Genomic DNA, 24150 nt, shown 5'->3' with positions numbered 1-24150 from the left:
TTTTCAGAGACATCATGGTTAGAAATACTATGTAACTTTTGTTAAATCTAGGTGATGCATATGTAAGTATTGCATTTGCTACTTTCAAGAATTTTTGTATGTTTAAAATATTGTAATATCTGGCTTGGAGATATAGCTTAGTGGTAGACTGCTTGCCTAGAAGACACAATGCTCTGAGTTTGATCTTCTGCACTGCAAAATAAATAAAACATACCAGTATCAAAAAGTGATCACATCAGTGAATAGTTACAGACAAGCTAAGGAGTGCTCACAAGTAACAATGTTGCAAGGAGCAGTTACACTTGGGTCTTAGAAGTGCAATTGTGCATGCTGGTGCCACTGGATCTCATGGTCTTTGTTGGCCATGTCAACCCAGCAGATCCTCCCACCAGCTCTGTGGTTTCCAAGCACTGATGAGGGAAGATGAAGAGGTAGAAAGGGGCAAAGCCTCCTCTCACCTGGTTGCAGTGCACAAGCACAGTTATGATGCCTCTTCCAAGGCTCTCATTAAACCTCCAGCAACTGAAAGGGAATGACTGGTTGCCTTTACTCAGGTGACCCTACAAAACCACTAAGAATGTACATCAAAGAGAAACACCGTGATTTTAAAATTACCTACATCTCCTCTTCAAAATCAGTAGAATGTATTAGATAAGAATATACACATGTATTACAAAATCTTGCCTTTGAGGAACTGGGGAATGGCTCAAGAGTAGAGCACCTGCCTAGCATGCTTATGGGGTAGTTTAAACCCCAGGACTGTCAGAAAAGCTTTTGGCTTGAAATTAAAAACAAACAAAACACAGCAAAAACAAAAACTACACTTGAAGAGAAAGTTTTAAAAGCTTAATATAGATTATTCCCTGATATACTTAATTATGTTCTCATAGCCTGTTTTTCAAAAGCACATGTTCAAATCAGGATAAAGGAATTTGGGCTGTTATGTAAAAGGGAATCAATGACAGAAGGAGATGCTATCAGGCCTTAATGAGCACATATTCAAAGTGTCTGAAATAGGGCATTTTATTGCAATTTAAAAGGACATGTGGAGGGGAAAATGGATAGGAAGGGAATAGCAAGACACTGGACAGAAACTGAGGCTAGAATGTGGGCCATCAAAACCCATAGAAGAGTCTAAACCAACCTAATTTAGACTGTAGACATCGACACCAAGTAACATGTGGAACCCTTTTTGGGACAAGGCTCCAAGTCTTTACAATAGAGACCTCATCACAAGAGCTCATCTGGCAGTGGAACCTCATATTACAACATCTATCCAATGGAAGATAACAGAATATTCACCCCCAAATTTCCCCTTACTTTTTACAGCATTTCATATCAAATTTCCAAAGACCCTGAGAAGAGAATCAAAATGAAAATCCATTATTGTTTTAAATGCACCAACCCAGTCTAATTGGGTCACAGGTGGCTCAGCTTCCATGAAATGAGACCGACTATGCCTCACTGACAGTTATAGGGTCATCCTTATTTGGGGACATCAGAGGGGAAAGGACAGAAGTATTTGACTGAAAGTCACTCTTGAATTTTCTGAATAATGCACATATTGAAGGACATTTCCTTGTCTATGAATATTCAGTAAATGTCTGTGGTGTTTTTGTTGTACCTGTGTTATCTCTAAAATCCTGCATCCTCTGAAAGATTCTGTGCAGGAACACATGAGGAACCTGAAGGTTTGATCTCCTTGTTCAGCATCCCTTGAACTTCCCTCCTAACTTCTCTCTAGAGTTTTGTAGAATGGAAAGTTACAGACAAGAAGGATCTCTTTGCTATATGAGATTTGTGTAAATGTCAGGGATATTGTTGAGTGCTAAGAGTGACAGGTTAAGGGAGATGAAGTGTATTTGCTATCCAGTGCTCTTGATCAACATGGAAAGAGATGGGGAGAAGCCATCTCTACACATAGGGAGAGAAAATTAAATAGTTGCTGTCAGTTTCATCTCTGACTCTTGAAAGCAAATCTCCTGGAGATTAAGTTGTACTAGTAAAGTTATCAATGCAAAAGGAGGACTAAGAATAGTAACTGTTGGGGGAGCAATTACAAAAGTGTTCATCTGGGAACAATGAAGAGGAAATTAATTGTTTTTTAAGATGGAAAAAACAGTATGGAATTTTTAGTCATCAGAACTTTCAATTGGAGAATTTGGATCAGAGAGGTAGCTTAGAGCCTTCAGGAAAGAAAATCTGACCAGAGAGGAACACACACACATGTGGGCTTTGCTGCTGGCCTTCAGTCTAGTCCCTGGAAAAATATCACCTAGGTTAGCCACAAAAGTTCAGACTAAATTCATAAAACAAACTATATTCCATTTACAAAATTAAATTTTAATGAGTTCATCAAATATCCATCTTTTTCTATGTTATTTTGCATTTGGTGAGAAAAACAAAACTGATTACATGGTTAAATATCAGAAGTATTTATACAACCATCCTCATGTGTCCTATACCCAAACTTTACTTCAATTTACTTATAGGGTTCTCCCTTAGAAGGAAGAGAAGTAAAGCTGAATGCTCTTGTTCTATTTCTCAAATCCCAAAAGGTGTCATGGGTGGCAAAAGCTGGGACAGATCCATGCAAATAACCATATGGGAATTTAGGAGTTCTTAAAATAATTCCATACGTTCAAATTCCCGCAGAGGTAAATATGTGGGATTCTTTACAAACTGATATTTCAAAGGCATTTATCAGGAAGGGAGATGCTTGTGAGCTCTGGTACAAAAGAGAATGTCTGGATCTGGTGCACACCTTTTGGTGAGGTGCTACTGGGGAAGCCTTTCCTGCTTTTCTCCAAATACTAATTAAGTACAACTGTATCTGCCTGGAATCCTCACGAGGCAGAAAGAAAACACTCTTCATATTCACCACTTCTGAGCAACATGGTCTCAACAAAAGTTGATGAAATATTGGAGCTGCTCCATTGAAGTAAATCTAAGGTTCAAAAATGTTCACAATTTCCCAGGGAATACTGGCCACACTCTGGCTGGTGCCCATGTACCATTTCTGAAAGTCTGGAACCTCAAACCTTCCTCTCAAGGAGAACTTATACTGATGGAACAGAGTTGGTGTTTGCAACTCTAAGAAACAAAAGAGGGCACTCAAACAGCAGTAATTACATTCACTCACTATTTCCTTTCCCACCTCCACCAAGACTCTGAAATTCACAATGATGAGATAAAGAATCTAAAATCTTTATGCTCTCAATAGTAGAATGAATGTTTGATAAGTCTCCCAAACTTCAGTGCCCCTAAGAGATTCAAACTGGAAGTATTCCTGGGCAATTAATTTGAATATTTTAGTTTGGGAAATTGACTTTTCAATGACATGGATATGGTCATTGTAGGTAGAATGGGTGACATTTTATTCTTTTGCTCCAATAATAGGATTCTGGCTAATATCATCTCTTTAATAACACGGGGTCAAGAGAACCTATGGTGACACCATTCTTACAGTTTGTTTAGAGGATTTCCTTTAAGCAATGCCCAAATTTAGGATCAAGCCCTTTTTAAATCTACCTTCCCAGAACATCCCGGGTACAGTCACATTGTTTTTATTTTCATATAATGAAAACTATGTTCAAGAATTCAGAGAAATTCAAATACTGTTCAGAGACATCCAAACTTCCATTTTCAGATAATGTGGTTGTCTTGAGCTACAGGGAAGTCTGACTTCCTATATGTCTCACAAAAACACTGTGCAGAGAAATGATTACTAAGGCTTCATTTCCTGCTACTCCTTCTTTCCTGGAATCTGGATCTCTAATTGCTGATATTTACCTGGTACACACAGTGCCAGTCATGCTCATATTGATGGAGATGTCAATCACAAAGCAGTGAGATTACTGGCTCTGTGCATCAACTGTAAAATTGCGCTGAATCTAATCTCCTTGGATCAAGACTGCCTGCAATTCTCTCTTGTTTGTCATATTCAGACTCCCACAGCTTGGGGTTCTGAATCCTACAAACCTTCCCTCTCTAGTATGATTGACAGATACCAGACTAGGGAAAGAAAACAGACTGAAGAAAGAGAATGCCATTTAAGCTTACTGATACTGGTCTCACAGGTTGGCCGCTTAGAAGACAATTGGGAAAACATGGCTGAAATACATAGTATGTTAAAGGGTTCAATGTGCCTCAAGAATGTCTTCAGCTACAAGAAAGGAGGCCCTCCAAATCAGATACCTTTCTATAGACAGTAACAGATGCATAATGCAACATGAAATGAATGATAATATGTTCCAGATAGCTAAGAAGATAGAATACATTCTATCTTCTTTAGCAGCAATCCTTTAAAAAATGAGCTAATGTTCTGCATATATCTCATGAACTGTTATACACTAAAAATTTCTTGAAAGGATATGCATTTTCTGGATCCACAGGAGCACCTCACATACCTAGCTGGGGATTGAGTTCCATCCGAGTTATGCCAACTGACTGCTGCTCTAAAATACCAACATTCATAGAAGAATAACACTATATATTGCAGAGCAGTAAAACTAACATTTGGGAAGGAATGGTATTCTGGGAGGTCACATAAAATGGGGAACTGTGGACTGTAATCCTGCTATGAAGTATGGGGTGCACGATGGAGCCTGATGGAAACCAAAAATAAAGCTGGGAGGGAAAGGAGGAAGAAACACACATATGAACAGGGCAGAAGCCTTCTACAAGACTCCTGTAGCAGAGAGAACAATGAAAGGAAAGTTAATGAGACAAAAATCCAAGCAATGTTGGTACCCCTAGGATTCCCAAAGCTTAGGAAGGGGATGAGTCTTCCATAGAATTTTTTGACCTTCCTAGCCACAGGAAGACTGGCTGGGGTTGGAGCTCAAGTAAACTGTATAAAATGATCAATGGGAACATAAGAGTTTGTATCAACTTCCACTCCATTATCTCTTTCAATCTCCCAAACACCTAAAGAAAATATGGCTCCTGATTAGCACCCCAGCTCTAGAGATACAGAAGAGAGGCACCTGATGGTCACTCACAGATAGAGAACTACACAGATGGTAACCAGGAGCACCCAGGTTTCCACAAAGAAGTTCGGAATCAGGTCAATGGCCATGTTTACTCAGCAATTCTCTCTTCTGAGTTTCTCTTCCAGCTGAGCATCCCACCTTTTGCACAGCTATGATTGCAAAGCAATCACTTCTGTTCCCAGCTGTGACTCACTGAGACCAACCTGCATCATTTCTGGGCTGGGAAAAAAGGCAGGGCTAGTGCTGCAGCCAATAGTAGGGCCACCATGCAAAACCTGGACTTGGAATCAGTTGCCTCTCCAACTGGGAAGCTGGCAAAGATTCCTACAAACCCCTTCTTTGACTTCATGGTCTGTAAGTAATCAACAAACATCAATCAGTGTTGTAGTAAAGTCAAAATTTTTATGTGTATTGGAAACTCAACAGAAGTCATTACCACTAAATTTCCTCTAATTTTCCCTTATCTCATGGTTGTGCTTATTCTAAAATACATAAACTCCATTCAAACAAGCTACACCTACAGATCTGTACCAACACAGGTTCCCCTTTCTACAATGCTGTTGTGCCCATTAAAAAGGCCTCATTGATGGGCAGAACTAAGATCAGGTAAAAATAAAATCAATCTGGTAGAGCCATTCCTCACAAATCTCCTCCTCCAATAAATAAAATTACTTCCTCCCTTGGCCAACTTCTATGCCCCCAGCATTTTATTGTCTTGTCTGTTCTCTGTCACTATTGGTGTTTTATGCATGTTTCCCCCACCAAATTGTGAGTTCATCATGGGACTAGCCTAGGTTTTATTTCCTGTTAAGTGTCTAGTCCTTTGCAGAATACTTTATCCAGAACGGGCATCAAGAAAAGTTGATGGAGTTGATTTGATAGCTATTGCCTGGCCCCTGCATTTCCTTTGCTTGTAACTCTATGATGATCACTCCATCTTTCTGGATTGTTACTATAACAATAGGAATTGCTGTGCCTGAGCCCCCATAACTAAAAGTTCAGGCTGGTCTACAGGATCTTATGGATAAATTGCCCCTGCAAGAGAAACCAGACATGGATGACATAGAGAAGATGATTTTACTAAGCAATATTGAGCATTCCTTAAGAAAAGCATGCTGCAGACAGAAAATTAGACTGATCCTTGACCTAAGAATGACCCCCTCTATTTTGGGGAGAGGTTTTTTTTTTTGTCTTTTCTTTTTTGGTGCTGGGATCGAACCCAGGGCCTCACGCATGCTAGGCAAGCATTGTACCACCAAGCTACATCCCAGCCCGACCCCCTCTATTTAGATCACTGCACATGTGAGATCAGTGGTGTTAAAGGAGAGAAGAGAGGAACAGCAACTTGCATGGCTAGGTGGGTCCCAAAAACTTTGACAACCAGTGACATTACAGATGTCATTACAGGCTATGCACACAGAATCCAGGACTCCAAAGTGATGGTTCCAGACTTTTCATTAGGACTGTGGAGGTTGGAATATATGGGTTTTGTCTTTTTGATAAATGGGTGATCACTGAAATGGGTGAAGGGGAGACCTTGTAAGGTGGTCAGGGGAACTCTGTAGTAGCTCTCTCTGTCACCTGTGAGAGCCAATCCCACTCCTGATGGGAGAGACCCAAAGACAAGATTTTGAAATTACACAGTTCATTATCACCAATCTAACCCATTTTTTTGTATGATTAGCCTGATGATTTGATGAATACATGACAAAAACCCTTACAAGTTCTTAAAACTCAACAAAAACAGAGGATACTTAAGCAGTATTTATGGACATCAGTTTGTCTTTATCTTTTTACCACATCAGCTCTCTGCAGATTAGGAAAGCTGGGTAGAGTTGCAGGACACAAGTGCTCTCTCCATGTTGACAAAAAGTCATGTTCACCCCTACTTTAATTTATTTTGAGTTTTATCCTATGGGAAATCAATAAACAACTCAGTCTGTGTTATCGGTAAGAACAAAGGTTACTTATTCTTATCAGAAACACTTTGCACACTTCTTTTATAGATCTCTCTACCATTGCTTATGGTTCACATGCATATTTACCTTGCCAGATTGTGAGGTTATAAAGGAACTAATCTGGATTTGTTTCTCGTCATGTTCCTAGTTCCTAATAGAGTTGGCATTGGTTGAGGTGAATTGGGAAAGATCCAAGGGGGCCTCCGCATGTCCTTTAACTTTGAGTCCTTGCCAGCCACTAGCCACTCCTTCTTCCTGGATTGTCTGTATGACAAGAGGAATTTCCTGTGACTCAGCTAGTATCACTTGATGCTGATTCACTGTCATCCTGTGCAGCAATGATTGTTACAGGAGAGACCAGGACTGGATGACCTGTAACTAACGGATATACCAACCAGTATTTGGGCAGCTCCTCATAGGGGTATGCCACTGAAATTTAATTAGGCAAATCCTTGACCAACAAATGTCCCCATCTTTCTAGAAAGCTGTAGGTCACAGATCTGTAGCTGTAAAAGGATAGAAGACAGCAACCCGCATGGCCAGGTGGAACCCAAAAGCCTAGCCAAGGATGACATGGCAGATGTCTCTACTGGTAATAATACACCATCAAGGACTCCAATGTGACAGTCCCAGCTTTTATTTTGTGGCAGTGGAGGGCAGAGCAGATAGGTTCTGAGTCTTGGTGAATTGTGATTAGTGAAATGAGTAAAGAAGAGTCCATGGAATCTAATCAGATGAGTCCTGTAATTCTTGTCCTCATCACTGTGAGCCCATCCACATCCTTAATGGAAGAGACCTTAAGACAGAGTATTGGAGGATCCAAGATGGTGACTAGAGGGAGGAAGCAGATAGCGTGAGCTCCATAAAGCAAAAATCTTGCTGAGATGCTGGAGACATACCTGTCAGGAAAAACCACCAAGAAGAAGCAAAACTCACACATCCCCAAACCCCTAGCCTGCACATAACTTCTCCATGCCATGTTATATGGAGAAACCAGAAGAGCTCCCACTCAGCCAAATGCCAGCTCCTAGCCTTCCTGGGAGATGTAGACCAACAGGTGAACAGATAAGTGGCACATGGTATCCCCTCAGCCACCCCTGGGATAAACAAGCATAGCCCCCTGGACAGTCTGACTCCTGCCCTGGGAAAAAAACTGAATAATAAACAAGGAACTGAAAAAGACATGCAGCAAAGAGGGAGGAGCACCTTGAGCACAATGGAGAAGGGGTGATGGGCAGTCTTCCATGCAAACTTTAAATAAGCAAAGCCTGATGGAGCAGGTGGGTGTGACAGCTCTCCCAGTAAATTTTAAACACATAAAGCCTGCATCAGGAGCCAGTTGGCAGTAGGTGGCAGGTAAGCTACAGCCTGAAACAGGGCAGATAGTGGTTCACAAAGCAGTCTCCTGACCCAACGACCTGGTGAGACTACAAGAGTGCTACTGCTTAAATACCAACACCATGACTGGATGCTGAAGGAGCAACACCAGAAATACTAAGACTGAAACTTCATTGTTTCTGGATCTGAAATTTTTATGTTTTTATAATTTTATACATCTTTTCTATTTTTTTAATTTATGTTTCCTTTTTTCATTATTATTATTGCTTATTTTTCCCTTTGGTGAGACAACAGAGCTACTACTGAAATACCAACACCAGGACTGGATACTGAAGGAGTAACACCAGAATTATTAAGACTGAAACTTTATTGCATCTGAACCATGATTTTTTTCTCTCTCCTTTCTTTTTTTTTTTCTCTTTCTCTCTAAATGCTTGTTTAGGTCACTGTTGATTAGTACACTATCTTTACCTGTTAATTTCTTTGGTTCTCTAATTTTTCCTTTTTTCTGTTCTTTCTTTGCTTTCTTTTTTCTATTACTCTTCCATTCTAGATATCATTACCTTTACTATTACAAGCTAGATAACACTAAATTACACACAGTACAAGGACAGTAACAGCACCAAGTGGAATGATGGGAAGATGGGAAAAGGATGGAAACCACTTCCCCCAAAAAACAAATTAGTACAGGAATCAGAGGAAAATGAAGGAAACGGATACCCAGATTCAGACTCCAACAACACAACTATACCAAGGAACCCAGTGAAGCCCACAAGAACACTCTGAAAGAAGAAATCCTGCAAGTAATCAATGAGAATTTCATAGAGATGATGTTAGATATGGTCAACCAAAATGTACAGGAGACACTCAAGAAATTCCAAGGGAACAAAAATAAAGAATATGATAAAGCACAAGAACAAATTAAAGAAACCCTAGAATCCCTGAATAAACACCAAAGTGAAGCAAAGAACACCATAAATAGAGAAATAAATGAACTCAGGATGAAAATTAACAATATTAAAGAGGAAGTGATCCATGATATGGAAAACCTCAGAAAAGAACAAAATAGAAATACAAAAAAAAATGGTAGGCCACTCCAGCAGACTAGAACAAGCAGAAGACAGAATCTCAGAACTTGAAGATGAAATGGTAATTGAAGGAAAAACTGAAGAACTACTAGTCAGGCAACTCAAAAACTGTGAAAGGAATATGCAAGAATTCACTGACTCCATAAAAACACCAAAACTGAGAATCATGGGCCTTGAAGAAGGAGAAGAGGTGCAAGCAAAAGAAATTTGTAATATATTCAACAAAATAATAACAGAAAATTTCCCAAATCTAGAGAAAACTATGCCCATTCAGATATAGAAAGCCTCCAGGACACCAAACAGACTTGACCAAAACAGAACTACCCCACAACATATTATCATTAAAACAACAAGTACAGAGACTAGAGAAAGAATATTGAAGGCTGTAAGAGAGAAAAAACAAAGAACATACAAAGGTAAACCCATCAAAATTGCAGCAGATTTCTTAACAGAAACCTTAAAAGCAAGAAGAGCATGGAGTAAGGTATTCTGGGCACTGAATGAAATCAACCTCAACCCTAGGATACTCTATCCAGCAAAAGTATCATTCAAAATAGATGGAGCAATAAAAGTCTTCCATGATAAGCAGAAACTAAAACAATATATGACCACAAAGCCACCACTAAAAGAATTCTTCAAGGAATTCTGCCCACAGAAACTGAAAGCCAACAAAACCATGAAAGACCAGGCAGTACCAAACTACAGGAGAAGGAAAGGGAAGAAAGTAGACAGTAACATCGATTTAGCTGCACACAATCAAACCCTTAAACAACTAAGACAACGAAATGACAAGAATCACCACACACCTATCAGTACTAACACTGAATGTTAATGGACTTAATTCCCCCATCAAAACACACCATTTGACAAACCAGATTAAAAAGGAAGAGCCAACAACTTGTTCCTTACAGGAGACCCATCTTATCGACAGAAACAAGCACTGGCTTAGGGTGAAAGGTGGGAAGAAGATTTACCAAGCCAATGATCCCCCAAAACAGTCAGGAGAAGCAATACTGATCACGGACAAAGTACACTTCAAGCCTACATTGATCAAACAAGATAAAGAAGGACACTCCATACTAATAAAAGGAGAAATATGCCAAAAGGAAATAACAATTATCAACCCATATTCACCAAACGTCAGTGCCTCCAATTTCATCACACATATTCTGAAGGACTTAAAAATACATATAGACTCCAAAACAGAGGTAGTGGGAGACTTTAACACACCCCTATCACCAATAGATAGGTCATTCAAACAAAAAATCAATGAAGAAATCCTAGATCTAAATTGTATCATAGATCAAATGGACCTAGCCAATGTCTACAAAATATTTCATCCAACTTCTACATAATATACATTCTTCTCAGTAGCCCATGGAACCTTCTCCAAAACTGATCATATTTAGGGCACAAAGCAAGCCTCAGCAAATATAAGAAAATATAAATAATACTATGCATTCTATCTGATCACAATGCATTAAAACTAGAACTCAACAACAAAATCAACAGTAAAAAATGCAAAGAGTTGGAAGCTGAACAACACATTCCTTAATGATCAATGAGTCATTGATGAAATTAAAAAGGAAATTAAAAGGTTCCTGGAAGCTAATGAAAATGAAAACATGACCTACTGGGACCTGTGGGACACAACAAAGACAGTCCTGAGAGGAAAGTTTATAGCCATGAGTGCATATATTAAAAGGTCAGAAAGATTTCAAATCTATGACTTAATGATACATCTCAAACTCCTAGAAAAACAAGAACAAGCAAATCCCAAAATGAACAGAAGGAAAGAAATAATAAAAATAAGAACTGAAATCAATGAAATACAAACAAAAAAATGCAAAGAATTAATGAAACATACGGTTGGTTCTTTCAAAAAATAAACAAGATCAACAGACCCCTTGCAAACCTGACTAAAATGAGGACAGAATAAACCTAAATCAACAAAATCAGAAATGCAAAATGGGAGATAAAAACAAACACCACAGAAATCCAGGAAATCATCAGAGACTACTTTGAGAATCTGTATTCTAATAATTTGAAAATCTTGAAGAAATGGACACATTTATAGATACTTATGATCATCCAAAATTGAACCAAGAGGACATTAATCATCTGTATAGATCTAAAGCACAAAATGAAATTGAAGCAGCAATAAAGAGTCTACCAACAAAGAAAAGTCCAAGACCTGATGGATTCTCTGCTAAGTTCCATCAGACTTTTAAAACAAAACTAACACCAACCCTCCTTAAACTGTTCCATGAAATAGAAAGGTAAGTAAAACTGCCTAACTCATTTTATGAAGCCAGTATTACACTTATCCCAAAACCAAAAAGGAGAAGTATAAGCCAATCTCCTTAATGAATACTGATGCAAAAATACTCAATAAAATAATGGCAAACCAAATCCAACAACACATCACCAGGATCACTCACCATGACCAAGTTAGCTTCACCCAGGGATGCAGGGATGGTTGAACATATGCAAATCTATAAATGTAATGCAGCACATCAATAGAAGCAAAGACAAAAACCACTTAATCATCTCAATAGATGCAGAAAAAGTCTTCAACAAGATCCAACACCACTTCATGATAAAAGCTCTAAGAAAACTAGGAATAGAAGGAATGTACCTCAATATTGTAAAGGCTGTATATGAAAAACCTACAGACAACCTCATAATTAATGGTGAAAAACTGAAACCATTCCCCCTAAAATCAGGAACAAGATAAGGGTGCCCTCAAACCCAACTCCTATTCAACATAGTATTGGAATTTCTAGCCAGAGCAATTAGGCAAGAAGAAGAAATAAAAAGAATACAAATAGGTAGAGAAAGTGTCAAAATATCCTTATTTGCAGATGATATGAGCCTATACCTTAAAGACCCAAAAAACTCTACCTAAAAACTCTTAGACATGATAAACAGCTAAGCAAGGTGGAAGGATACAAAATCAACTTACAAAAATCAAGTTTTTCTATACATCAACAATGAACAAACTGAGAAGGAATATATGGAAACAATTCCATTCACAATAGCCCCCCAAAAAAACAAATACCTAGTAGTAAACTTAACAAAGTATGTGAATGACCTCTACAAGGAGAATTACAAACTCCTGAAGAAAGAGATGGAGGAAGACTACAGAATGTGGAAAGATCTCCCATGCTCATGGATTGGTAGAATCAACATAGTAAAAATGGCTATATTACCAAAAACAATCTGCATGTTTAATGTAATTCCCATCAAAATCCCAATGACTTTCATCACAGAGATTGAAAAATCTACCCTAAAGTTCATTTGGAAACACAAGAGACCTGGAATACCCAAGGCAATACTCAGCAAAAGGAGCAATGCTGCAGGTATCACAATACCCGACTTCAAACTATATTACAAAGCAATAGCAATAAAAACAGTATGGTACTGATGCAAAAACAGACATGAAGAGTAGTGGAACAGAATAGAGGACCAGGATATGAATCCACACAACTATACCCACCTTAAACATATGGTGGAGAAAAGACAGCCTATTCAACAAATGTTGCTGGGGAGAGTGGTTAACCATCTGCAAGAACTGAAACTAGATCCATGTCAATCAACCTGCACTAGTATCAACTCAACTGAAAAATGGGCAACTGAACTAAATAGAACTTTCTCAAAAGAAGAAATTCAAATGGCAAAAAAACACATGAAAAAATGTTCACCATCTCTAGCCATAAAGGAAATGCAAATCAAAACCACACTAAGATTCCACCTCACCCCTGGTAGAATAGCCATCATCAAAAACACCACCAACAACATGTGTTGGTGAGGATGTGGGGGGAAAAGGCACCCTCATACACTGCTGGTGAAAATGCAAGCTGGTACAACCACTTTGGAAAATATTTGGAGACTTCTTAAAAAAATCTAAACATAGACATGCCATATGATCCAGCAATCCCATTCCTGGGGATTTACCCAAATAATGCAACACAGGTTACTCCAGAGGCACTTGCACACCCATATTTATTGCAGTGCTATTCACAATAGCCAAGTTATGGTAACAACCAAGATGCCCCACTATTGATGAATGGATCAAGAAAATGTGGTACTTGTACACAATGGAATTTTACTCAGCCATGAAAAAGAATGAAATCTTATCATTTGCAGGTAAATGGATGTTTTGGTGTCCCCACTCCAGAGGAGCTAATACAGAAATCTTAAAGCGACAGAGGTTATCATGAGAAGGGGATCAGTCATCAGTTTAAAGATAAGTTAGAGATGAATTAACATGGGTCACAACACACATGTACACGAAAGCAATGCTAGGAATATTTCTGTATAGTTATCCTCAACTGTCTTCCACTTGTTCTAGTTTGCTAGAGAGGCCTTCCACTGTGTTTTTTGTTTGACTAAAGGAATTTTTATTTCCAGGATTTCCATTTGGTTCTTTTTCTAATGTTTTCCATATCTTTGTTCAACTCCTCTCTTATATTTTGTGTTGTCTTTTTAATTCATATATCTCTTTTTATAGTGTACTTTGTTTCACTTTGCTGTTTGTTAAAGTCCTCTCTGAGTTCATTTAGTTATTTCTGTGTCTTCTGAGGGTCTTTATTTTTTGGTGTCTTGCAGTTTCTTGAGTGCATCTTGTATATTCTGGTTAACCATGTCTAGTACCCTCTCTGTGATTTCTTCCAAGTTTTCCTTTTTGAGGGATTTTTGGTGGGCATCAAAGTGCTCCTTAGTGACATTTATTATGGTATTGGTGGTGTCAGGAAGTGGGTATATATTTTAGATACCTACTAAATCCTTTAATTGTTTTTTTGAGGTGTGCTGTTTCCTTGCCTTTTTCTTCTTCCCATTGCTTTACTTGGTGCTGTGCAACTATGTTCTTGACAGGCTAATTGGTGGTTTTGATTGCCTGTTTTCTTTCCCTAGATTTAATTTTTATGTTGTGACTGACTTGGTTGTTAGGCAGGTTGATGTGCTCTTTCTGTTCCTAGCCTGGAGGTGTAATTTAGCAATAACAAATTCATAGGTTCAATGCCAGACCAGTTGGTCACATATTATATAGAAATCCCCCTGGTGATAACAGTCTGAGTTGGGGAGTAATGGTTATTATGGTAGATATAGAAATTTGGGAAATTGGTAAAGGTGGCACTAGAAGTGAGGTTGGGAAAAGAAGTGGGTAGATGGGGGAAGGAATACGGGAAGTAGCAGGTTGTGTGGCCTTTGTGTGTGTTCGGCTGTATTTCTGCTTTTGTAGTGGAGTGTGCTTGAGTCAGGGTTTGCAGGGCGTAGGGTTTTGTATAATGATTCATTAGGCTAGTCAGTGGGTGGTGAATGTTTAGGAGGGAGTGGTAGTGTGGTGACTGGTTGAGGAAGGATAGGAGGGAGAGGTGAAGAATGGGGAAAGAGTTGATGAGAAGGGGCAGAAAGAATAGTTGGGAGGGAGAATAACGGATTGTAGCACTGGAAAAAGAGGGAAAGTAAAAGGGGTAAGAACAGGGATAAGAGAATGGTGACGGTGAAGTTAATAATACAGAAGAAAAACACCCACCAGGTACCACAACAACTAAAATTTCAGTCTGCTTGGTAAAAGTTCTGGAGTTATTCCTTTGGCATCCAATCCTGGTATCAGCATACAAGCGGGTGCCTTCATGTGGTCTCACCAGATGACTGGCTTGTGAGTAGTATTTGGTTCCTTCTGTCCACAGGACAAGTTGCAATTGTGAGCTGAGGTAACTCACTGTCAGTTCATTCAGAGTAGTCAGATCTGTTCCTTTTTTCACCAAACAGAAGCTGCATTGTCCTGCAGCTGCAACTCTGGTTGGCTCCTCACCCAGCAAGGCAGGAAAATTCAGTGTTGAGCACTGCCTTCTATCCCACGAAATGAGAGCTCTGGAGCCACCACTTACCCCATTTTGGGAGGTTGGTCTTGTCACTGCACCCCCACTCTCAGACTTTGTTGCTTCTCCAACATTCCTTTACTGAAAGTTCTGCACTGAGATTTCAGCTCCACCCTTGTTCTCAGGACAGGTTCAATATTCCATACCCACCTCTGCTGTTAATGTTAGATTATAATTCACTGTTTATGCTTTCAGTGTTGTTGGGGTGGGGTGTTCAATTTGCCCAGGGGCTGGATTATGTTCCCAGAGGGTGGGTAAGGGAGTTTTTCATGTGCCTGCTGCTCACCTGTTCGTTCTACAGGTTCACGTAAGCAGATTTGGAGCTGGCCCCTGGGGAGAAATGGTGTGCATAGGGAGGATTTACACAGGTTAGGGGTCCAGGATTTTGAAGAGTTCAATTCTGATTGATGCTATATCTTCTTCTTGTTAAGCAAAAAAAGAAAAACAAAAGAATTGGCCAGGGGCCTCTTTAACCCAGGGTGGGACATGCTTTGTTAGCTGTGCCACATGGGATTTTTCTAGTTATTAGGTACAATTAAAAACTATTTTAAGAGCTAGTCCTTGAATTTTATCTGCACCTAATGTGCTGCTGGGTTATTATTTTGGCTAGAAGCAATCAGAATTACCCAGGTGTAGCTCCAATGTCTCAAGTTGGTTTCTGCAGTCACAGAGCTTAGGATTTCTGATTCCCTACCCTAACCACCATCTTGGATCCTTGAGAGACTATTACTGGTTCAATTTCATTGCATGTAATAGGACTATTTAGGAATTTAATATCTTCTTGGTTCAATCTGGTTGGTTATATGCATCTAGGAGTTTATTCATTTCATCTAGACTTTCCAGTTTACTTGAATGTAAGTCTTCAAAGTGCTCTCTAATGATTCTCTAGATTTCATTTGCTATTTGTGGTTATGTCCCCTTTTTCATCTTTTATTTTATTAATTTAGGTCTTCTCCCTCCTCCATTTTGTTATGCTCCTAGGGGTTTGTCAATCTTGTCAATCTTTTCAAAGGACCAACTTTTGTTTCATTATTCTTTATGTAGTTCGTTTGGTTTTGATTTCATTTATCTCAGGCCTGATCTTTATTATTTCTCTCCATCTGCTGGTTTTGAGTTTGGTTTAGTCTTGTTTTTCTAGGAGCTGAAGGTCCATCATTAGATTATTTATTTGAGAAATCCCTTTTTAATGTAGGCACTTACAGTTATAAACTTTCCCCTTAGCATGGTCTTTCCTGTGTACCACAGAATCAGGTAGGTTGTATTTTCATTTTCATTGGATTCTAAGAACTTTTTGATTTCTTCCATTATTAATTCAGTCACCCATTGGTTTTTCAGCATTATGCTGCTCAGTCTCCATGTGTTTGAATAGTTTATGGGGTTTCTTTTATTGTTGACAATAAAACATAGATGAACCTGTTCTTTTCAGTTCTAATAAGTACATAGAAGTGGTGAAGAAGGTATCCTTGTTTTGTTTCTGATCTTAAAGAGAAAATTTTACTTAATTCAGAGTTAACGCTTTGATTTTATGTATGACTTTCATTGGTTTATGAAATTCCCGTTTATTTCTAGATTTGCAGAATTTTAGTCAGGGAAGCATGTTGAATTTTTGGACAATGTCTGATTTTTTCCTCTTCTCTTGAAATGACTTTTTAGTGTTTATTTATTTTATATTATTTTCCAGAGGTGACAACTGTTTTTTTAAAACATTTTTGTTATCATATATTAGTTGTGCAGAGGGGTTTCATTGTCACCTTTCCATATGTACTTACAAGGTGCCTTGCTAGATTCATACTCTCCATCATTCTCCCTTGCCCTCTTCTCTACTCAAAAAAATCTTTTACTTTGGGTATGGTGGTATGTGCCTGTAATCTTAGGTCCCACTTCAATTTTTCCTATGCCCTGCCTCACGGGTTCTTGGTTCCTGGATGAAATAAAGTATATGGGAGACCTTAAACAATATATAAGACAAGGAGCATAATGAGGAGTTGGGTGTCTTAGAAACTCCTGTAGGAACTCCAAGGAAAAGAAAAGCAGGCAGTCCTGAAGAGGTCTTGTGATTGGGAGAAGGAGAATCTTGGTCCTCTTTGCTCAGCTCTGATCAATTTCCCTCAAAGACAGAAACAGACCCAGGCATGACCAAGGCCTCATACTTTCCATTTCTAAAATCCCATTGATTCTAAGACGTCATATCTTTCAAAGGAAGAGAGATTTGAAGGAAAGCATGAAGGTCCAACTGTGTCTATCACTGTTTGTTAATTTAGTGAAGAGTTCTTCTACTTTAGAGCATGTAGCCCAATTCATAATTTCATATTTTTGTCACTTTTATATTCATTGGTATCTTACTCCTCTTAAGGGTCAAAGTTTATGAAGGCAACGATTCTGACTCGCATATATTTAGTGCTTGAATACAGCAGGCTTACAGCCTAATAACATATGATAGCAGTGAGGTAAGGCCTGCAGCTCCAACTCTAGTTCTCAGGACTTGGAGAGAAAAGCTTCTAGGTTCATCATCCCAGCCCACAGCCTTCAGGATTGCCAACACCAGAATAGCTATTCTTTGCCTACTTATTTTTTTTTCTTTTATTACTCATATGTGCAAACAAGGCTTGGTTCATTTCTCCCCCCGCCCCCACCCCCTCCCTTACCACCCACTCCACCCCCTCCCTCTCCCCCCCACCCCCTCAATACCCAGCAGAAATTATTTTTCCCTTATTTCTAATTTTGTTGTAGAGAGAGTATAAGCAATAATAGGAAGGAACAAGGGTTTTTGCTGGTTGAGATAAGGATAGCTATACAGGGAGTTGACTCACATTGATTTCCTGTGCGTGGGTGTTACCTTCTTAGGTTAATTCTTTTTGATCTCACCTTTTCTCTAGTTCCTGTTCCCCTTTTCCTATTGGCCTCAGTTGCTTTTAAGGTATCTGCTTTAGTTTCTCTGCATTAAGGGCAACAAATGCTAGCTAATTTTTTAGGTGTCTTACCTAATCCTCACCCCTTCCTTGTGTGCTCTCACTTTTATCATGTGCTCATAGTCCAATCCCATTGTGTTTGCCCTTGATCTAATGTTCACATATGAGGGAGAACATACGATTTTTGGTCTTTTGTGCCAGCTTTGCCTACTTATGATTTCCATCCAAGTAGCTAAAAAAAACCCAGGCAGCTCACTGATAACACCCGGGCCCTATTTTTCCCTGACTAGTCACAATTATGTCATTTTAGCCTTGCTGCCCAATTAATTGACTGATTATCCATATGTACTTAATGTACCCACTACTAAGACAGTTGGGAGTTGAAGGTGGGAGACAAAGACCTATATGAAAATGTTTCCTGTCCTCTAGAAACAACAGAATAGATGGTAATACATTAAAAAAATAATAAAATTATATCTGCTTCACTTGAAGTTTACAAACATGTTTTGAACTAGAAAATTTAAAGTATGAATATATTTTCTAAGCAATAAACACAGTTAAAATGAATTAACTCACAACTATCTTCAATAAAATATGAAACAGGCTAATATGACCCAAAATACTGTTTGCCTGGTTCACCCTGATTATGACTTCTAGCTTCCCCCTTAATGTTCAAAAAGATAATAGGTATTTTTTCAAAAGATATATTTGTTTATATTCTCAAATAACACATTTTGTAAAAAATTATAAGGAAAATATTTGATATAAAATCTCACTACTATAATCATCACAATAATTTCCATTTTCCTTAACAACTGCAGGGAAATAATCACTAATCAGAGTTGAAATGGAATTGGTAAAGGTACATACAGACAGTCCCATGAGAACCAGAGAAGATTAGTCTACATATCTAGCAATAATTTAAGCATTTCCAGTCCATTAAAAAATAGGCACTGCTCTACACAGACACTGAGCAGGTGCAATGAATTACTGAATCTATAATCATCCAGCCAAGGCAGCTGATTAAGCCCATCTTCATCTGCATTTATTCACAAAGTAAATGAAAGTCTCTGGTGTTCTGGGACACAGCCTCCTTGAAGAATTCAGTTGAATGTCTGAGGAGAGTTCATGCTCCATTATAGTCCATCTCTTGGCACAACCTTTAGCACAATGGGAATTTCTGGTTGAATAAATAGGTTCTTGCTTAATTTCAGAGGGACCTGCAACAGTTGAACAAGCATATTGTGAAACATTTACTGAACCATTAACAACCACTGTAGCATGGGAGAACAGTAATGTTAAGAACAATAATGCAAGATGTTTTCCTCACTTGTGGAAGTTAAGGGACAAAACAAACAAAACAAAACAAGGTCATAAAAAAAGAGGGTAACATGGGAGTGGTTAAGAATAGGTATCAGAGGGGGTGAACATGATCAGAGTGTGTATATATGGAAATATAATAAGAACTGCCTTGGTGTGTTCAATTAATATATGCTAACAATAGTAATGATAATAATAATAAAATTGAATAAGAATGGCATAATTATTTTAGGTTAGCCCATTAGGGACAGAATTTTAAAAGGAACAATAATGCTTTACAAACACAAAAACTGCTTCTAGTTTATATACCTCGATTGTCAAGATTGGATAGTGAAAGAATTCTTCTAAATATTCATTTAGGAAAATGTTTATTCCATATGTATTATGTACACAGTCTGAGAATAAATGACATTGGTTTATTTTCTGTATGTTCTTTACTGATTAAAGTTTTAAATGAAAAGGATGAGTTTAGGAATTTAAACCAGATTCATAGACAGTAGTGCATGCTATTTTAGAAAGTCGCAGAAAGTTGACTCTGTGTTTGTTGAATATCACAAGGTAACTCTGAGAAGATTTTGTACTTCTAATCTGTGTTGGACGTCCTTGACTTCTAAGGAGTCCAGTTGCCCTCCTTGTTGAACCCATTCAGTTAATGATGGGAAGAAGTCATCAGGAAGATGTTTTCTTTCTTTCCTTTTCTAACATCTAACTGTGGCTTCCAAGAATAGTATAAATGGGGGAATATGTGAGTCCTGCTTAGTTTTCAGTAATCTTTCAGTCCCATTCTCTTCATGTTGGGGGCATTACACCAGCAATCTTCTAATCTCAGTAGAGATAAGGGCAAGCAATTTGTCCTAAATTGAGAAATGTCAGATTGTAAATGACTGAAACATGTCAGGTGGTACCTTCCCTTTCCCAGGTGTGTCAGAAACATTCTCACAAAACAAAGCCCCCTGATGGTATAAACATGCACACAGCTAACTGAAAGCCAACACTGTAGGGATGACAAAGTTTTTCCTCCCCTTCACCCATGTAAACAGTCTATTGAGAGGAAAGAGTTGCATATGAAATGCAGGAGACCTGAAAATTAACCTTGTCAGGAAATGTTTCACATAAAACAGGAGAACTGTCCTTTAAGATCTCCAGGGAGGCAGGAAAATAGTTTCTGCTGGGTATTGAGGGGGGGGAGCGGGAGGGGGTGGAGTGGGTGGTAAGGGAGGGGGTGGGGGCAGGGGGGAGAAATGAACCAAGCCTTGTATGCACATATGAATAATAAAAGAAAAAAAATAAAGTAAAAAATCAGAAACCAAAATAAATAAATAAATAAATAAATAAATGCATCTGCTTCATATTTTAAATTTTCAAATAATATACATTGCATTTTCCTAGGACACAGACACACAAAAACACACACATAGGTACACATATGAATGGCATTTGTTAAATTATTTTAGTTAAAAGAGCTTAAAGCATGTATTGACAAACTCCAATGTTACTGAAAATCACTTGTTGAACATTTGCTAAAGATAGTCAATGTGCAAATCTCCCTTTAAGTCACCACTGTAAGTTTATGGAAGGAATAAAATGAGGTGGTGTAAAAAGGAGAGGAGTATACCTCAATCCAGGGAAATTTGGGTAATTTAATGAAAACGAGTCAACAAGTAATGGTAACAATGCATAGGAAACGATAAAATAACACAGCAGTACATGGGCACTGGACAAGATGGAAACTGCTCCTTGGTTGAGTTTGGGGATTGATTTGAACTTGAAGGATGAGAAGAGAATGAGGATGATAGAGGGAAGAAGATACATGACATATAGAACGGAAAAGGATCACAGTTATTATGGAACAGATAGTTAAAGCCAAATATTCAATATAGTGCTCAATGGTTGGAGTTCTTCTTGTTAGCTTTCATGATTTAAATCACTGATTCTGAAACTTGACTGAACATGGAAATTTTCATGGTGATCTTTGAAAGCCACACTGAGGATGATTTATTTTAGAATATTCGAGATGACCAGGAATCATGAGATTTTAGTACTCCTCAGTGGTTCAAAGTACACTTAGTGGTTGAGACAAACTGACACAGGAGGGCTTCTCTATGTATGGTAGAGGAGTGCATCACTCAAAAGTCATAACTCAGGTGAACACTGTATTTCATGATTGGGCACAATATATCCCACGTCCGGTTGGCTTAAAAATGAATTTAAAACCTGGCTCAATTTCAAAGAGACTGTATCTAATCATGGCATGATGATTTGCATTTACTCTACATAATCATTAAAGCAAGGCTTTATTCAGACACAGATTTACAACTCCAGAAGATAAAGACCCTCAAAAGTCATACCTAGTCCTAGGAGGTCATTAGGCCAGAGAAGTAATTGTTAAAAGTTGAATGTGAGTTGTCAAAAAGAAGGAGGAAGAAGAGGAACAGAGGAAGAGGAGGAGGAGGAAAAATAAGTTGTTAAAAGTTGAAAGGGCATAACTTTTTTTATAAATACTCCCCAGCTAGAAAAAGCTCCCAATAAAGAATTATTTATACAGAAAGTGTTCTGTCTCACCTGTGTTTCTTTACAAGTTTGTAAGGTGAAATTCTGCAGAACTCTGATGACACCAAGTTTGATGTTCACGAGAGTGAATCTCATTCCAATGCAGTTCCTGGGTCCATTTCCAAAGGGCATGTATCTGTACGGATCAATGCTGTCCTTGTTCTTCTTGCTGAACCTAGTGTCGCAATTGGGGACGCAATCCCATCCATGAAACATGAAAACCACATGGAGTACATGTTTGGTGGTTATCTCTTAAACATCCACACAGGATACTTTCCTGGGTTGGTCATTGAAATTCTGCCCCAGTTATTCATCTCTGAGAATTGAATACTAAAGCTCTTTTGTGCTCTCCTTACTCTATAGGTGGTTACCGTGCTATTGAGATAGGATTAGGTAAAAGTCGTAAGGAAGAAATGTAAGTTTAAACACTCCAAATTCATCAAGATGGTGGTGTGTTCCCTCTGAAAAAGGCACAGAGGATTTAGACAGCTTAAAAAGAAAGCAGGTTCCTGCCTCACACTTCACTTGGTCATATCCTCATTAAGGAAGGAGCAGGTGAAAATTGCTGTGCTTTTGAAATTGTCACCTTTCACTTCCCTTGTGTTTTCATCTCAGATTTTTTTTCTACACTTGGTTTGTCATCCTGATCATCCTCTTGCTTGTTCTCCTCCCTCTCTTGTTCTTCAAAGTTTTTTCCCTGTCTCTTCACTTCCATATAAACATTAAAGTCAATTCACAAATGAGTGAGATACTTCTCTATGATTTTATCTTTACTGACTTATGCCTATTTTCTGTACTAGGCTAAAATTTAGAGCCATGTTTTATTCAAATTCATGATAAATGTTCATTTAGCAAAAATGTTTACAAGAGTTATAATTTGGAGAACATTATGAAATATTAATGTGTGATGTGCTACGGGGCAGCACAGGAATTAGGGAAGCTTTGTGGAGTTGTACATGGGTCCATTGATGTAGGCAGATGGTTTTGGGAGCAGCTGATGAGTTCATATAGCTACGTTAAAACTCTTCTATAGAATTGTGATCTAGATGATAATTGAGTATATGTTAGTTCTCTCTATAATTGATATTTTTCAACATTTGGATTTCTATCTGTGTGACTCATCCCCTGACACACACTAAGCACTGACTTATTCTCTCTTTGATGACTTGATTAATTAAAGGTAAGTACAGAGAATGGTCTCTGCATTTGTGGGGATATGGCTCAAGTGGTAGAGTGCTTGTTTATTATCAACATGTCCCTGGGCTCAATCCCCAATAGCACAAAAAAGCATGCATGTGTAGAAATATATCCATGACAACAAATTTTGACTTATTTGTAAAGTTTATTCTAGGTCTTTGGGACTCTGGAAGGTTATATGTCATTTTTTCTGGCCTAGAGTTGTGCGATTTCAACAATCACGATAGTTTTGCAAAAAAAATTTTTTAAGTTCCCAGAAAAAAGACATAGATGCAAATAAATAGCAAATCCCATGTATGTTATCTCCAGTAAGTGACATCATAACATGATTGACTTAGGTTGGTTCAGGGTAGGTTCCCTCCCTTGGGGTCCTCATACCTTTCAGGGTGAAACTCTTCAGGATTTGGCCAGTATTTGGGGTCTCGGTGAAGCGCAAAGACCGGTATCATGACGCCTGTCCCTTTAGGAATATGCACTCCTTTGATTTCAACATCTTTCTTACAGATCCTCTCAATTCTGTTGCCAATTGCATATAATCTGAGAACCTCACTCACCACCATGTCCAGGTACTCCATCTCTACCAGGGCATCATAGGTGGCAGGTGCCTGGAAAGAGAGAAACAGATTTTGGTAAACTGAAATTTGGAACTAACTTTCAACTGAGTCTATGTAGTACTACTGCAGTGTTAGAAGCTACAAATTTTAATGAATATTGGCCAAGGACCTTAGCATTTACAAAGCATTTTAACTATCATGCCTTCAAACTTCTGATATGTAACGTAGGTATGAATATAAGAGATGCTTGGGAAAATCTCCTACCTAGAGCCAGAAATTCTTACCCTTACCACGTACAGCTTTTCTTTCTCATGTAATAAAATGTAAGTTACAGATTTTAACAAATACACCCCT

General features: G+C 38.4%; 2 pseudogenes; one reads left to right on the top strand and one right to left on the bottom strand.

Annotated features, from left to right (window-relative positions):
* LOC109675872 (cytochrome P450 3A4-like) overlaps nucleotides 1–24150 on the top strand; it is a 149135-nt pseudogene that overhangs the window by 35019 nt on the left and 89966 nt on the right.
* LOC141423992 (cytochrome P450 3A11-like) overlaps nucleotides 18864–24150 on the bottom strand; it is a 33713-nt pseudogene continuing 28426 nt past the window's right edge.

The sequence above is a fragment of the Castor canadensis genome, chromosome 6, assembly GCF_047511655.1.
Source record: "Castor canadensis chromosome 6, mCasCan1.hap1v2, whole genome shotgun sequence".
In the NCBI taxonomy this organism is placed as follows: Eukaryota; Metazoa; Chordata; class Mammalia; order Rodentia; family Castoridae; genus Castor; species Castor canadensis.
The sequence above is the reverse complement of the archived record's forward strand: the minus strand, read 5'-3'. Positions and strand labels throughout refer to the sequence as shown.